General features: G+C 38.3%; 1 protein-coding gene across 4 annotated transcripts in view; it reads left to right on the top strand.

Moving 5' to 3' along the window:
• The first annotated feature begins 3,646 nt into the window (after positions 1-3,646).
• Btbd10 (BTB domain containing 10) overlaps positions 3,647-15,267 on the top strand; it is a 59,223-nt gene continuing 47,602 nt past the window's right edge. Inside the window, exons 1-3 of one of the 4 annotated variants that reach the window (XM_052201024.1) lie at positions 3,647-3,960; positions 4,212-4,299; positions 8,220-8,284. The gene's annotated coding sequence lies outside the window, so the exon portion shown is untranslated. Of the gene's footprint in view, positions 3,961-4,211; positions 4,300-8,219; positions 8,285-15,267 lie in introns of those variants that run through there. The other 3 variants (XM_052201006.1, XM_052201023.1, XM_052201016.1) reach the window with 3 other exon arrangements.

Raw genomic sequence — 15,267 nt, forward strand, 5'->3', positions numbered from 1 at the left:
AACTGATTTCCAAAGTGGTTTTATTAGCTTGCAATCCCACCAGCAAAGGAAGAGTGTTCCTCTTTTTCCACATCCTCTCCAGCATCTTATGTGCCCTGAGTTTTTGATCTTAGCCATTCTGACTGGTGTGGGGTAGAATCTCAGGATTGTTTTGATTTGCATTTCCCTGATGACTAAGGACGCTGAACAGTTCTTTAGGTATTTCTCAGCCATCTAGTATTCCTCAGTTGAGAATTCTTTGTTTAGCTCTGTACCCCATTTTTAAATAGGGTTGTTTCTCTGGAGTCTAACATTTTGAGTTCTTTGTATATATTGGATATTAGCCCTCTATTGGACGTAGATCTTTTCCCAATCTGTAGGTTGCTGTTTTGTCCTATTGACAGTGTCCTTTGCCTTACAGAAGCTTTGCAATTTTATGAGGTCCCATTTGTCAATTGTTGTTCTTAGAGCATAAGCTATTGGTGTTCTGTTTAGGAAGGATCCAGCTATACCTCCTGGGAATATACCCAGAAGATGCTCCAATATGTAATAAATACGCATGCTCCACTGTACTAATAGGAGCCTTATTTATAATAGCCAGAAGCTGGAAAGAACCCAGATGTCCCTCAACAGAGGAATAGATACAGAAAATGTGGTACATTTACACAATGGAGTACTACTCAGCTATTAAAAATGATGAATTCATGAAATTCTTAGGCAAATGGATGGAACTAGAAAATATTATCCTGAGTGAGGTAACCCAATCACAAAAGAACACACATGGTATTCACTGATAAGTGGATATTAGCCCAAAAGCTCGGAATACCCAAGATACAATTCACAGACCACATGAAGATCAAGAAGAAGGAAGACCAAAGTGTGGATACTTTGGTCCTTCTTAGAAGGGGGATCAAAATACCCATGACTCACAGTCAACCAATGAACTGAGCATAGGGTTCCTAATAGAGGAGATAGAGAAAGGACCCAAGGAGCTAAAGGTTTTCTGACCCATATGAGGAACAATAATGTGTACCAACCAGGACCTCCATAGCTCCCAGGGACTAAACTACCAACCAAAGAGTACACATGGAGGGACCCATGACTCCAGCCACATACATAGCAGAGGATGAGAGGAAAGGCCATTTGTCCTGTGAAGGCTCGATGCCCCAGCGTTGGGGATTCTAGGTCAGGAAAGTGGGAGGGGGGTTAATAAGCAGGGGGAGCAGGGATGGGATAGGGGGTTTTCAGAGGGGAATGAGGAAAGGGGATAATATTTAAAATGTAAATAAAGCAAATATCTAATTTAAAAACTGTTTCCCACCTCCCCACTATCTTACCTTCCTACTCTCTGCTCCTTCTCCCTCTCCTCTGCCATTCTCTGCCTCTACTCCTTCAGCTTCCCTCCCCATGCCTCTATTCCATACTATATCTGTATATATTATACTATAGCTAGTACCTCGAGGGAAGGGATGCCTCAGCATGGGCCCACAGAGGTACCCCATTTCACCTCACCATATTGCTCCTCAACCAAATATATTCCTGATTCTTTCTTTTTTACAAAAATAACTCTTTGAATATGTTTTTTCTGTTTTTTCTGTTGCATAGCTCATATTTCGTTGTATGACACGTGTGACTTGAGATTTAATATTGACAATTAAGATTTACAGTGTAATAAAATAATTTGGGGCAGATTTAGGTTGGTCACACCTACAATCCCAGCACTCAGGAGGCTGAGGCAGAATGACTACTTCAAGTTGGAAGCTAGCCTGAGCTATATAGTGCATTTCAGGCCAGCTTAGCCTAGAAGTATTTGAGACTGCCTCAAAAACCAAGCCAACCAACCAAACACAAAAAACCTTGAGTACCAAGTAAAATCAATGACTTTAGGTGCCTTGGGCTGTGAGATTGCACACCTGGTGAAGTGCTTACCACACAAGTGCTGGTAAAGCAGAGCTAAGAGCATCCCTCGAGTTGGCTGGCTAGGCAGCCTAGAATTTAAGAGCTCCAAACTCAAAGAGGGGCACTGTCCCAAAAAATACAGTGGAGGACTACTGGAAAATGCCAACACCAATCTATGGCTTCCACAGCGTGTACACATACGGAAATGCAAACTCACAGATCTGCCTGCCTCTGCCTCTAAGGTGTCCGGATTAAAGGCAAGCACCATAGCCTGGCAGAACCTTTCATTAGAAAAAGGACAGCTTTAATTTAGACATAAGGTAATGAATGAATCCTGTTTGAGTAATCTTTACCCCTAACGTGTGGTACAGTTACTTGAGATAACTTACAGAATTTTTTTTCCTGAGACAGGGTTTCTCTGTATAGCCCTCGCTGTCCTGGAACTCACGCTGTAGACCAGGCTGGCCTTGAACTCAGAAATCTGCCTGCCTCTGCCCGCCCAAGTGCTGGGATTAAAGGCGTGTACCACCACCGCCCGGCTACAGAAAGCTTTATCAAGACTGAAGAAGACTTTGTTATTGTTGAGAGTTTTCTTTGAACATCATTCATATGATAAGCCTCATTAGCTGCTCTTCTAATAGTTTTGAAGATTTCTAGCAATTTTCAAGAATGTAAAATGTTGGCTATAAAAACGTGTATGGTATTAATAATCTCTGACTTCCTTTGGTTTCTAATATTTAAGTATTTTTCAGGAGCAAAGTATGCTTACCACCAAGTTTTCCACTTCAAATGCTAATTTCCTTAGCATAAGAGTTGGTTTGAAAAACGCGTGGTATCACATACAGGACCCAAGGCATTTTTTTCTTAGTGACTAGATTTTAAACGAAGTTCTTTTTACAAATCAGTTTTCATACCAAAATACTGAAACCAGTATTGGGTTTTGTTTATGCTCTTCCCACTCTTCTCAAAACGGGGCAACTTCTACTGATTTTTAAAATTTGACTCAAATGCCATTCCCTGGTGGAGGGTTGTTTTTTGAGATGAGATCTACTTTAGCCCAGACACACCTGGAACTCAATCTTTCAGCTTCTGCCACCCTCCGGAGAGGAGTGAGCAAAGCACTGAGGAGTTCTCAATAAATTATCCAGGTCAGTTCCTACAGCTCACTCACTCTGGGCAGCAGGTTCCTCTGTGGGTCTGAATCCCCGGAGGGGAGAGCTTTGAGAGCCAGGGAGGTGTCTTTCTCACTTTTTCATCTCTTTTAGAGCCTCACCCCAGGCACAGGGTGGGTTCGGTGACCCTGAAGGGCAGGAACGCTACTTTGGCGAGCTTCTGCCCAACAGGAACTCATCCCATTCAGGTCATTCTCCACGTTCCAGAGGTGGCGCCACCGGGGGCGTGGCAGCTGGCGCACGGGTTCCCGCCAACAGCAGAGCGGTTCAAACCAAGCAGAGCGTTTCAAATCAAGCGGCGGCCGCAGGGGAGCGGCGACCTCCGGATCACCGCCTGCCACCGCCTCGTGCTGTCTGTACCAGCTCGCGGACCCCGCGGACCTAGGCGACCCGAACGTTCGCTCTGCGGACACAAACGCACTCCTAGAAGTCTCGCAGGCAGCACTGCTTTTGCTGGCCCGGAGACGCTGTCCGGCTTTTGCCTAACGGTGACAGGAAGCGCGGAGTGAGGGTGTGCTCAAGGGTGTGGAGGTGGCCTGAGACCAGTCCTGGCTAACTGCGCGGCAAAGCGCTTACCGGGCAGCTCTGATACAGCACCGCTAGCTGAGACCCCGAGACGCTACCCCGCCTCCCCCGTGCCTCAGCACCACGCCCACTGTGGGAGGAGCTCCGTCCTTCGCGCGAGAAGTCGCCTCGCCTCCCCTCTTCCTAGTGCGAAGTCTCGCGAGAAGCAGCTAAGGAGCCGGCCTGCAACCTGCCGGGGCGGCTCTAGTAGGCACAGCTGGTGGAGCGGCCGCCTCACACCTAGCACCGGAGGGATCCGGTTGAGTAGGCGGAGGAAGCGTAGCGTCGCTCTCCCTCGTCGTAGCCCTTCTCCTCGACCCTCGGCGGACGTCTCGGGGGCCGGCAGGTTGGAGCGGGCCGGGTGCGGGCGACTGAGTTTGCAGTGGAAGCCGAGGGCGAGGCTGGCTGCTGGTGACCGGGGTCCGGGAGGCTGGCGGCGGCTCCAGAAGCGTGGGACGCGGTGTTCGGGGCTGGCGGCTCGGGCACCGGGTCCGGAGAGGCGGAGAAGGGTGCTGCTTTTTAGGTTAGGAGTCTGGAGGCCTTTCCCCAGGGGAAAAAGGCTATTTTCTCACACCTCCTTTCCAACCTCCTTTCCAGGGCAAGAGTAAGCCAGTGCCCCGCCCCTTTCCTATCCTCTTTGGGTCACCGCAGCGACAGCCCTAAGACGGCGCATCACAATAGGGCGGTGAGTAGGCTCTGGTTTGGGGATAAGGTGGCGGGGGAGTCGCTCTTTGGGTGGAGGATGAGACACCTGTAATGTGCTGTGTGGTTTTATCCTGGAACCATATCACCAATGGTAAAGCTTTGTTCCCCCCAAACTTGCCCAGACAAGGTTCTGATTTCTTCTCTGTAAGTCACAAGCCCTCTGACACCCCTTATTTTGGGGTATGGGCTTGAGAGGAGCTGAGATTTCACTTAGTTTGTTAATGTGGACTAGTGTGCCTAACCTTGGCCTTTCCCGGATTCCCATTTCTCTTTTTTTCTCTTTAAAATTTTGAGTCTTGGCCTCTTAGTGTTATTTGTAGTCCACAACGTGCTAAAAAGTTTAACACTTTGTGCACTTAGTATATGAAATTATTTTATAGCCGTCTAAGTGTCTGCATGCTTTTTATTTAAGTTACCAATCTGAATGAAGCAGTACATTGTGTTGATTGGCAGTTGGGTTTCTTTCTCTGCCTCCCACTCTTTTCTAGCTCCACTAGCCAAATTTGATCAAAACTTTTTAGAGGGGGGTTTAGGGATGACTTTTGAATGAAATAGACTGTAGAAACTGGACGAAAAGATATAATAAAACACGTGAATGTAGAGGCTGAAAAAGTTTCTCTACTGGACCGTCCATGTAGAACCCAACCCTGGACATTGAACCAAGGTCTGATACTGAATATTAAGCAGAATGCAGTAGAAAGTACTTGGAAAATTACTAAATGGGAGATAAAGATGAGTTAACATAGTTTCCCAGGACAGTTAATTTTGAAGATTTTAGGCTTACTAATTTTCTCTAACATAGAGCTTAGTCTTCAGCCTTTATTCTTAGGGGTGGAGAGAAGGTAAGAAGGGAGCTTCAGAAACATGGAGTGTGGTTAGGGCCCAGAGCGATGGGGTTCAGAAAGCTCCAAGCAATGCTTTGAGTTGTTAGACATTTTTTCACACTATTCAAACTTCTAGGTAGGCTTTTTACCTCCTATGTTATCCTCCCACCAGTCTGAATTTTGTTCTATTTCATTCTTTTTGTTCTTCAAAGACTTGTGTAATTTTTTTTTAACTATTAAATGAAATCACAAAGAACTGTGGTCTGCTTTTATGGCCTTTTACTTTTAAATGGTCTCATGAAGTATACCAGTGAAGTGGAAATACTCTGCGTTTCTCAGAGAGATGAGAATGAGTAACATCCCATGCCATCAGGTACTAGACAACAATGAGGCTGGCTGTCCATGCAGAGAGAGCTTCTGTCGTCTGAGGCCGCAGTATCCACGTCGGTCTGATTAATTGTATACATGTATGTGGAATCAGTCTTCAGCCTTAAAAGAAATCTTTAAGTACGATTTCCTGATTTTTGAAATATTGACAGGTAAAACAAAAATACCTTCATGTGACCCAACTAAACCCAGTTTTTTTATTTATTTATTTTTTTAAACATAAAAGAGTATTTTAGAGCTGTTTTACATCTTGGTTTAGGAAGCTGTGTACAGGCCAGAATTAATTTTATAACTAGAAACAAGCTTAAGTCAACTCTGTCAGTTTGGAATTATGAATTTGAGAAAATGTAAACTCTTAACTCTTAATAAAAATTAACTCTTAAAAATTGTAAAAATGTCAACTCTTAATAAAATGAATAGATAGTTTAGTGCCCTTTAAATACAGGGCTACATATTAAATAGATAATTTCTAAAGTAGTCTCTCATTGTCTTTCTGCACTTTTGTTTTTTGTAGTTTATTACTGGTTTGAAATCATTAAATGGAAAAAATCCATAAATAAGAAGCTCATAAGCCTTAAATTGCATACTATTCCAAGTTCAATGATAAAACCATGTTTCTCACACTGCCCTGCCTGGAATATAAACCACTTTTTTTCCAGTGAATCTGACCAGGATATGCTCCCATTCATCTGCCACTTTAGTAGAAATTTATCAGACTGACTGATAATTTATAGTGTGTTAAGAACCCTTATTTAATGATGGCCCACAGTACAAAAGTAGTGCTGTTACTAATTTGTCTATGTTAACAAGAAGCCATAATATGCTGCTTGTGTGTGAGAAAAGTGAATGTTCCTAACTTTATAAGTAAAGAAAAAAATCATGTTCCGGTTGTTAAGATGTGTAACTCTAGTCACAGAAACATTTTACTAGGGTATATTATAATTTTTCTGTCTTACTGTTAATTACTGTTACTGTGCCTAACTAGTAAAGTTTCCCATAGGTATGTATACATAAGGACTCATTTGGTACTCGTCACAGTTTTAGGCATCTACTGATAACCTTGGAATATCTACTTTAAGAGGGACTATATTAACATTTTACTATGGGAATAACTGATGAAAACTTTATCAATTTGTGTTTATTATTTGATTTATAAGTATCTTAAGAGTATATTTATATATACTCTTAAGTGTATTTAGAAGGTCTTTATTATACTTGTACCTAATATGTAAAATTAAGTCCAGGATACCATCTACAATCCATTTCAGGATTTGAATACTTACTATTGCTATTCCTTACCACATTGTGTCCCAGGGTATTGACTTTTACCAGAGGTAATACAGATCCCTGGTGCGCTGGGAGAGTGTGGAGCTTGGGAATGGGGTAAAGGAAGTGTGATGTGAAACAGACCTCCTTGTGCCTCTTCTTCACAGAAACCATTGAAAATTCTTTTCTCTAGTAAGAAGAATGGATACTTTGATTAAACTTTGTGTCTAATACATAGTATGACTTAATGGCATTTATGGAATTGAACCTTGTGGATTAAAGCTCATTTGCGCACTAGTAGGGAGTATTTTAATCACATAATCTGCTCAAGCTTTTTTTGGGCTGTGAGGAATGGGAGTTTATAGGTCAAACCCAAGTCCTAGGAGGTGGATCTTGCAAAGTTAGGGTCTTTATCTTAGAGGTAAAGTCATGAAAGCCAGATAAGGAACAGAGTTTCAAAAAGGAAGAAGGAATAGCCAAATATTCCTTTGTTACCATGCAGTTGTTAAAATTGACTGACTTTCACAACTGAGTTTATTATAACTTGTATGAAGACTGCAAAGGATATTGTTTTTTAAGTCAGGACTTTGGGGGGGGGGGTGTCATATTAGATTTTCTTATGTTTAGCCCAGTCTTTTTAAGTTCAGTGAGACTAGTATCTATTCATCAGTTCCCTGCTTCTCTCTAGAGCAAGAGGTGAAAAGAGAGATGTGTTATGTTTATAAAATATTCCTATCCGAGAGTTTTAAAACCATGTTTTGTTTTATTTATTATTTTCATTTATTGCATCGTTACTGATTTCCCTCACTGCTCCTAGCTCCTTTGCCCCAACTTACCCTCTCCACTCCTCCTCCATTTCCCTTCAGAAAAGGACAGGGCTCCCAGGGCTATCAACTAAACATAGCATATCAAGACAGGCACATACCTCGTATTAAGCTGAACAAAGCAACCCAGTAGGAGGAAAAGGGTCCCAAAAGGAAGCAAAGAAAAGGATCAGAGAGCCCCTGCTCCTACTGTTAGTAGTCTCACAAGACCAAACTGTACAACTATAACATACAGAGGACCTAGGTTAGACCATACAGGCTCCCTGATAGTCAATTCAGTTTCTGTAAGCTCCTAAATGCCCAGGTTAGTAACTTTTTTGTTTTAGGGATTTGTCATATATTTGTGTAGATTGTCTTGTTGTTGTTGGGGGTGAGGAGGGTGGACTGTCATTTCCCCCCATGTTTCAATGGTGACTTCTTAAGAAGGAAATGCTTGTTTGCAAGTAGCTTTCACCCCACTCCTTCTACTCTCTGAAGTTATTTTTCCAATGAGGATTTGAAGAAGGGGTTGAATGTACTTTCCTCAGTGCCTTTGGTTCTGGTTTTGGGTCTCCTGTTTCTTAGAACATACATTTTCAATATATTCATCTGTATGGTAGGTTTATCTGAGCAGGCTGGACCTCTGTGAGGGAGAAGGAAATGGAACATCTACATTTCTAACTGGGTAAGTGTAATTTACAATTGAAGTGATTTACAATTTGGCCAGTGGTTTGGGTTATATTTTTAATCCTCATCTATCTAACTCCTTTATTGTTTCTTTGTTGGTCTGAAGTAAAATTATGGCAGAGGCTGGCTGTGGGGAAAGAGATAGTTGCAGATGTTTGTTATAGAGGAAGAGTTTTACAAGTTAGGCATCCCCTAATCTTAAATCTGAACTCTGAAATGCCTCATCCACTTATTCACCAATCTAAAGGTTTGTTTCATGTGTAAAATTACCTTTAGAGTATGTGTATATACTATTTGTAAAATGTAAATGAGTTTGTGTTTAGTCTTGGTTGGGTCCAGGATAATTTAATTCATATATGCAAACATTCCAGAACTTTAAAAAAAATATCCACAAGTAATCTGGAATCTGAAATACTTTTGGGCCCAGGCATTTCAGATAAGGGATACTCAACTCACTTTAGAGTTTTGTTTTTCTCTCTTTAATTGAATGTTTAATAGGGATCAAGCTAATGTTGTAGTATCTGTACTATTTCCTCCTGGTTTACTTTGTGGTCCTTGAAACTGATAACCTCTTTGCAAAGAAGGTAACAAACTAGAACTCAGAGATGCTCTCTAGAGAAAGATTAAAAGGGTGATGAGTTTACAAGTGGTGGGAATGTAGTGAGTTAAATACAGCTATAGAGTATTTGGTTGCCAGATTTTTTGGATTAGAATAGGTGAATCTGTGATTGCATTGTGAAATCTGAATAACTCCAGAATCTGGAACATTTGTTATACCAAGCATTTTGGTTAATAGCTACTTTACCCAATTTTGAAATAGTAAAACATAAAGAGGAAAGAGTTTGTTACATCTGCAACCTTATGTCACAGATTTCTGAAGATCGTGAGGTATCATTGCTTTATCTTTGCCAGTAAAGGCAAAGATACCTTTATTTATTAATAACTTAATAATATTCTATTTAGAAATGTAATGTACCTGATTATATGTCCTTAAAGTCCAAGGAGGATTAGTACTAATCTCCCCATGAATATAAAGTCCTTAGATGCATAAGCTCTTGCTATAAAATAGAGAAATAGTTCTGTATAACCTATACACAATAAATCCTCTATATACTCTTAAGTCATTTTGAGATAAATTAGTGCTTAACTCAATGTAAAATCTATGCAGATAGTTGTTCTACTATATTTGGAGATTAATGACAAAAACTATATAAACTTGAGTTGACAAAAACTATATAAACTTGAGTTGGTTAAATCTGTAGGTGTTGAACATGAGAATACAGAAAGTTAACTACTCATTTTTATTGTTGTAGATGAAAAAAATGATATATTAGTACTTAGAGACATAAAAAAATTAACATTTTGTATTTGGCTGGGTATAAGATGAGAGTCTGTCATAGTGAATGACTGATTAAAATACTATTTGACTAGACACTATGAATAATTTTTTAAGGTAATTTAAAATTGTCATATTTTTATTCTTGAGTTATTTGGAGTCATTACGATTTGAGTTTAAAGCTCACTTTAGCTCTTTGATGATAAAGTTACTTAATCTCTTTAATTGTTTCTTCACATGAAAATGTGTATAGAACATAATAGCTAGGGATTTAAAGATAAAGGAAGAGTATTTTAAAATGTGTAAATAATAAAACAGTATATTAATATAAATTTTTAGCACTTATGTACATATTTGCTGATCTCATTTAGAAAGGACACATGCAAAATTTTATTTATAGCTTTGACAGTATAATTCTTCTACTGCAGTTACAAAAGTTTCCTTTTTCTTTATTCTGATAAACATCGAACAATAGGAAGCCCTACTTGTTTTCAATGTTGGTATTCATTTTCTGGTATTTGTTAGTCTATATAATTTGAATGCCAGGTAGAAAAAAAAAGGGGGTGAGTATTTTGAAAATTATCTATTAGAATTTTCTAAAACCAAAGCATTTATTAATTAAATTATTTTATTTTCCACTTTAAGATATTTGATTATTATTATTTGTAGTGAGTAGAACATTCTGGATTTTTTTCTTTGCAGACTATATTAAATGCCAGCCTAAAAGTAATTTAAAAATTGCTGTTATTGTTGATGGGTGGGTGGTAATGGGTTCTAGAGGATGAACATACTACAGAGCATATGTGAAGATCAGGATAATATGTGAAATTGGTACTCTTCTTCCTCCTTCACTTGGGTTCGAGGGTTGAACTCAGGTCATCAAGCTTGCAGTACAAGCACCTTTGTCCACTAAACCCTCTTGTCTGCCCTCCATCCCCTGTAAGAATAAACTTTAAAGCTCAGTTACCTAAGAAAGAATTGTAGATAAACGTTTTTGCAACAAAGAATTTTAAAGATTTTTCTCAGTTTTGGACAGGCATACAAAGTGCTGACTTATTTTTAAAGTAATTATTTCATTCAAGGCAGTTTGTTTTACCTAATATGGGCTTGAATTTAGTTTTCTAATGTCTAGAAAGCAAATGGTGGTGTCTGTTTCTTTAAACTTTTCATTTATTCATTTAGAGGCTATATGTGTGTTATATATGTGTGCTTTTTCAGTGTTTCAGTGCTGAGGGTCAAACCCAGGCTTGGCCTTGTGCTTTGACATGCTAACAGGCTCTTTTGTTAAGCTGCATCCCTTAGCCATGTACAACTGCTTATAGAATCCTGTAACTTCCTGTATGATAGTTAACTGAGGATACTCTTCAGTCTTTTTAAGTTCTCCTGCCTTACTAGTTTCTCCTTTAAAAGACAATATTTAGTTATTAGAGACTAGTGGGACTATATAATAGACAAAATTACTTTAATTAATGCTCTAAAAAGTTGGAAGAGAAAACTGAAGCAAACATGGATCAAAACCTCCTTTTGATTAAGGTAGTAAGTTATACCTAGTAATTGGAAGGCTGACCCTATAAGGTAGATAGAAAGCTTGCTGAGTGTTTTGTTCCAGTGCCCTCTCTAGTGGACTAAATATACTACTTTATGAGGTATGTGAAAAATGTTTATCATGCAGTAGGAAGGAGACACTAAAACTTCTGTTTATATTGGACTTTTACTGCATGATTTTTTTCATTTTTCTTTTTTTTTTTTATAAATTCTTACTATATATTTAATACTGCTATGGTAGGATATCTGAGTTATATTTATGCTTTATGTTAGTTGAGCTAAGAACACATTACAAGGTAAAAGCTGCGATATTAAAGGTATCTATGCATCCCAAGTGAATGATACTATTTAACAGTAGCCTTAAATAGCTATTAATTTTGAAATTGTTTGATGAGAACTTTGAAACATTTCTTATGAAATGCTTTGATGAAAAATTTATTCTACAAACTTTGTTTGAATAATTGTGTTAGAATAGGGCTAGAAAAGGGGAAATCATTTGAAATGCAAATAAATTATATCGAATTAAAAAAATTAAAAAAAAAAGAATATATAACTACTTTAAAAGTTTATCTCGTAAGCTTGAGCATTCATTTTTCCAATACTTAAGTTACCATTGGTTATCATTCAGATACTTTGGTTATCACCGAACAAAAACATTGATAAGTTAAACAGCTGATTTAAAATTTCTTCTATTCCCACTTTTGATCATTTTGGGGTGGGTGTGGGTATAAATTTTATGTTTAAAACCAACCCTTTATTTTATGTTATAAAATTTATAGTTTGCCACTTAGCTTTTTATGTCATCTAGTTGGATGATTCTTGGAAGTCTGTAGTCTCAGTTCCAGTTCCTGATTTCTTTAGTGGGTCTTTGCTAAAAACTTTAGCATATGGCTACTGGTTGTACATTCTTGTTTCTTATACTAAAATTCTTTGCCTTGAAAGATTGTTGTTAGCTTTTTTTTTTTTTAAAGATTTACTTTAATTATGTGTGTCTGAGTGTATATACACATGTCTGTGCACTGATACACATTTGGAAGACAGAAAAGGGCACCTCATTCTTGGATACCCCATTCTTTTGAGCTGGACTTAAAGGTGATTGTTGGATGCCTGGCTTATGTGGGTACTGGGATCCAAATTCTGGTCCTCATGATTGTATTATTAAGTACGTTTTAACCAGGTAGCCATCTCTTTAGCTCCCAAGGCTCAGAAGTTTTTCATTTGTTTGTTTTTTATTTTAAATGTGAATCTTAGTGATTTTGTTTTTTTATTCAGAAAAATCAGTGTTTACCCATTGTTTTTCCTTGTTTGTTTGTTTTTTTTAAATGTTTTATTTTGAACTTTTTTATTTCTGGAATTTTAGGAAAGCAAGTCCTCAGCTCTGTTTTAGACTCTTATCTGTCATCTTTTTATCTTTTACTGTTTTGAAATGCCTCTAATTTGTACTAGCTGAGTCTGACATTTTGATGAGTTACGTATTAAATCTGAGAGATGGTATAGTATAATTGAAAAAAATACCAAATTTGACTGTAGAGGTGTATGGATCATAGCTTTAATTGGCTATGTAATAGATGCTAAAGCAAGTTACTGAAATCAATCTTAATTTAAAGGTCTTTGAATATAAAAAAAATTGTTTATTCTCAAAATGGGACACTGCCCAGATTCCTAAGTTATAAAGATATCTAAAGAGCGTTTTTCTATTATAAAGTATTTTGTCCCAAGACAACTTTCTGATTGTTTAAAATGAAGAGGAAAATAGCTTCTTTTATGAAAAAGGCTGTAATATTTTGCTTCTGTATTGGCAAATCCAGTAGTTACTAGCCTTCCTGGTTATTACAGCTGCTCAACTTCAAGAACATGATGGCCATGTCAAACCCCAAAGAAATAGCTATAACATAGGCACATGTGGCTATTTAAATTATTTTTAAGAGAGAGTTAAAAATCCACTTCATTTATGTCTGGTGGCATAGGTCTGGAATCTGTGTACCCAAGAGACTGAGACAGACCAGTCACTGAGATCAGTGCTAGCTTGAGCTACATAGTAAGTGTAAAGCTAACCTAGATTACATGGTGATACTTTGTCTAGAGAAACCAAACTACATTCTTCAGTTGAAGTAGACACTATCTTTTTGAGCCAGGTGTGGTGCCACGTACCAAATCTTATCACTGAGGTGGCAGAAGCAAAAGGATCTTGTGAGTTTAAGGCCAGTCTGGTCTACATGGTGAGTTGCATAGAGACCCTGTCTCAAAAATAAAGTGAAAAAAAAAAATAAACAGACTCGCTGAATAGTGGTGGTGCACACCCTTCATCTCAGGACTGGGAAAGTGGAGGCAGGAAGATCTCGGAGTTCAAGGTTAATATGATGAGTTCCAGGACAACCAGAGCCATCACAAAAACCTTTCTCCAAAAACCAATATATAAAATATAAATTAAAAAGAAATTAAAAATAAAAAAACCACACACTATCTTTTCCCCCCTTTTAATTTTCTAAAAATTGTTTTATGCATGAATGTTTTGTCTAGATGTATCTGAGTGCATTGTATGTGTGCCTGGTATCAATGGATGCCAGGAAAGGGTGCTGAATCTCCTGCAACTGAAGTTACAGATGGTTGTGAGCTGCTGTATAACTGCTGGGAATGGAAACCAGGTTCTCTAAAAGACCAGCAAGTGGTCTTAGCGACTAAACTATTTCTTAGCACTTATTTAGGAAAATAGTGTGTGTGTGTGTGTGTGTGTGTGTGTGTGTGTGTGTGTGTGTGTGTGCGCGTGTGCGCGTGCATAAACTGTACATTTAACAGATACCTCCATACCTACCCTACCTACCCTTGTTTTTCTTGGCTTTCCCTCCTCCCTGTCCCTTTTGTTTCCTTAGACAGTTTTACCTCTATTTTAATGTCAAATATCTATACATAATTTTATTTATCTCTATAAAAACTAGGAACCACAAATGAGAGAAAACATATTTGACCTCAGGTTGAATCCATTTTCTTGGAAACCACACAGCTCCTTTATGACCAAAAGTATATATCCATTGTGTATAAGTAGATCACATTTTCTTAGTCTTTTTTTCTGTTGTTGGACACTGGGTCAATTCTATAATTTGATTATTATAGACACATTAATATATAAGTATTGTAATACTTTGACTCGGAGTCTTTTGAGTAAATAACCAGGAATGGTCTGACTTGGATCATCTGGTAGGTCTGTTTTGGTTTTGTTTTGTTTTGTTTTTTTTAAGAACCTTCATTGTGCCATCCATGGTGACTGAACTAGTTTACATTTCTAATAGTAGTAAGAATTTCTGTTTGTCAACATCCTCACCAGCATTTGGTGTTCTCTGTTTTCTTTATGACTGTCATTCTGTCTGGGTTAGATAGACTCTCAGTGTGGTTTTGATTTGTATTCCTGTCGTGGCTAGTGGAATAGAACTGTCTGTACATTTATTTCATAGCCAGGTTGTTGTGTTTCTTGCTTAGGCTTCTTTGTTCCTCTAGATACTAACCTTCTGTCAGATATATAGGTAGCAGAGATTTTCTTCGTTCTGTAGGCTATGTCCCCTGGATTGACTGCTTCCATTCTTTGTAGAAATTTTTAAATTTTATGTGGTCCCATTTTTCAGTTGGCATTATTTCCTGAGTGGCTGGAATCATAATTAGAACTGAAAGTATACTTGCCTGTGCTTTTATCTTGGACCATTTTCCCCTATACTTCTCTCTAATAGTTTCAGAATTTCGGGTCTTCATTAAGGTCTGACTCACTGGAGTTGAGTTTTGTTAAAAGATGAAACATAGAGGACTATTTTTCTTCTACATAAGGTTGCTTACCTGTTTCATTCCCAGTTTCTTTCTAGTATATAGGAAGGTTGTAGTAGCCACATTTCATAATAGCTCCATGGCTATGTTTTAGACATCACAGATTAAAACCTTTTTGTTTTCATATAGTTCTTTCTGTTGAGGAGCACTCTAATCTAGAACTTACATCTTGACACTTTCTAGACGAGCAAAGAATACAAAAGGAATGAAAGTTGTGAGGGAAGTAATAAACAGGTCAAAATGAAGCTGCATTAATAGGCTGAAAACTACATAGCCTTGGAAAAGCATCA

The sequence above is a fragment of the Apodemus sylvaticus genome, chromosome 1 (genome assembly GCF_947179515.1).
Source record: "Apodemus sylvaticus chromosome 1, mApoSyl1.1, whole genome shotgun sequence".
Lineage (NCBI taxonomy): Eukaryota > Metazoa > Chordata > Mammalia > Rodentia > Muridae > Apodemus > Apodemus sylvaticus.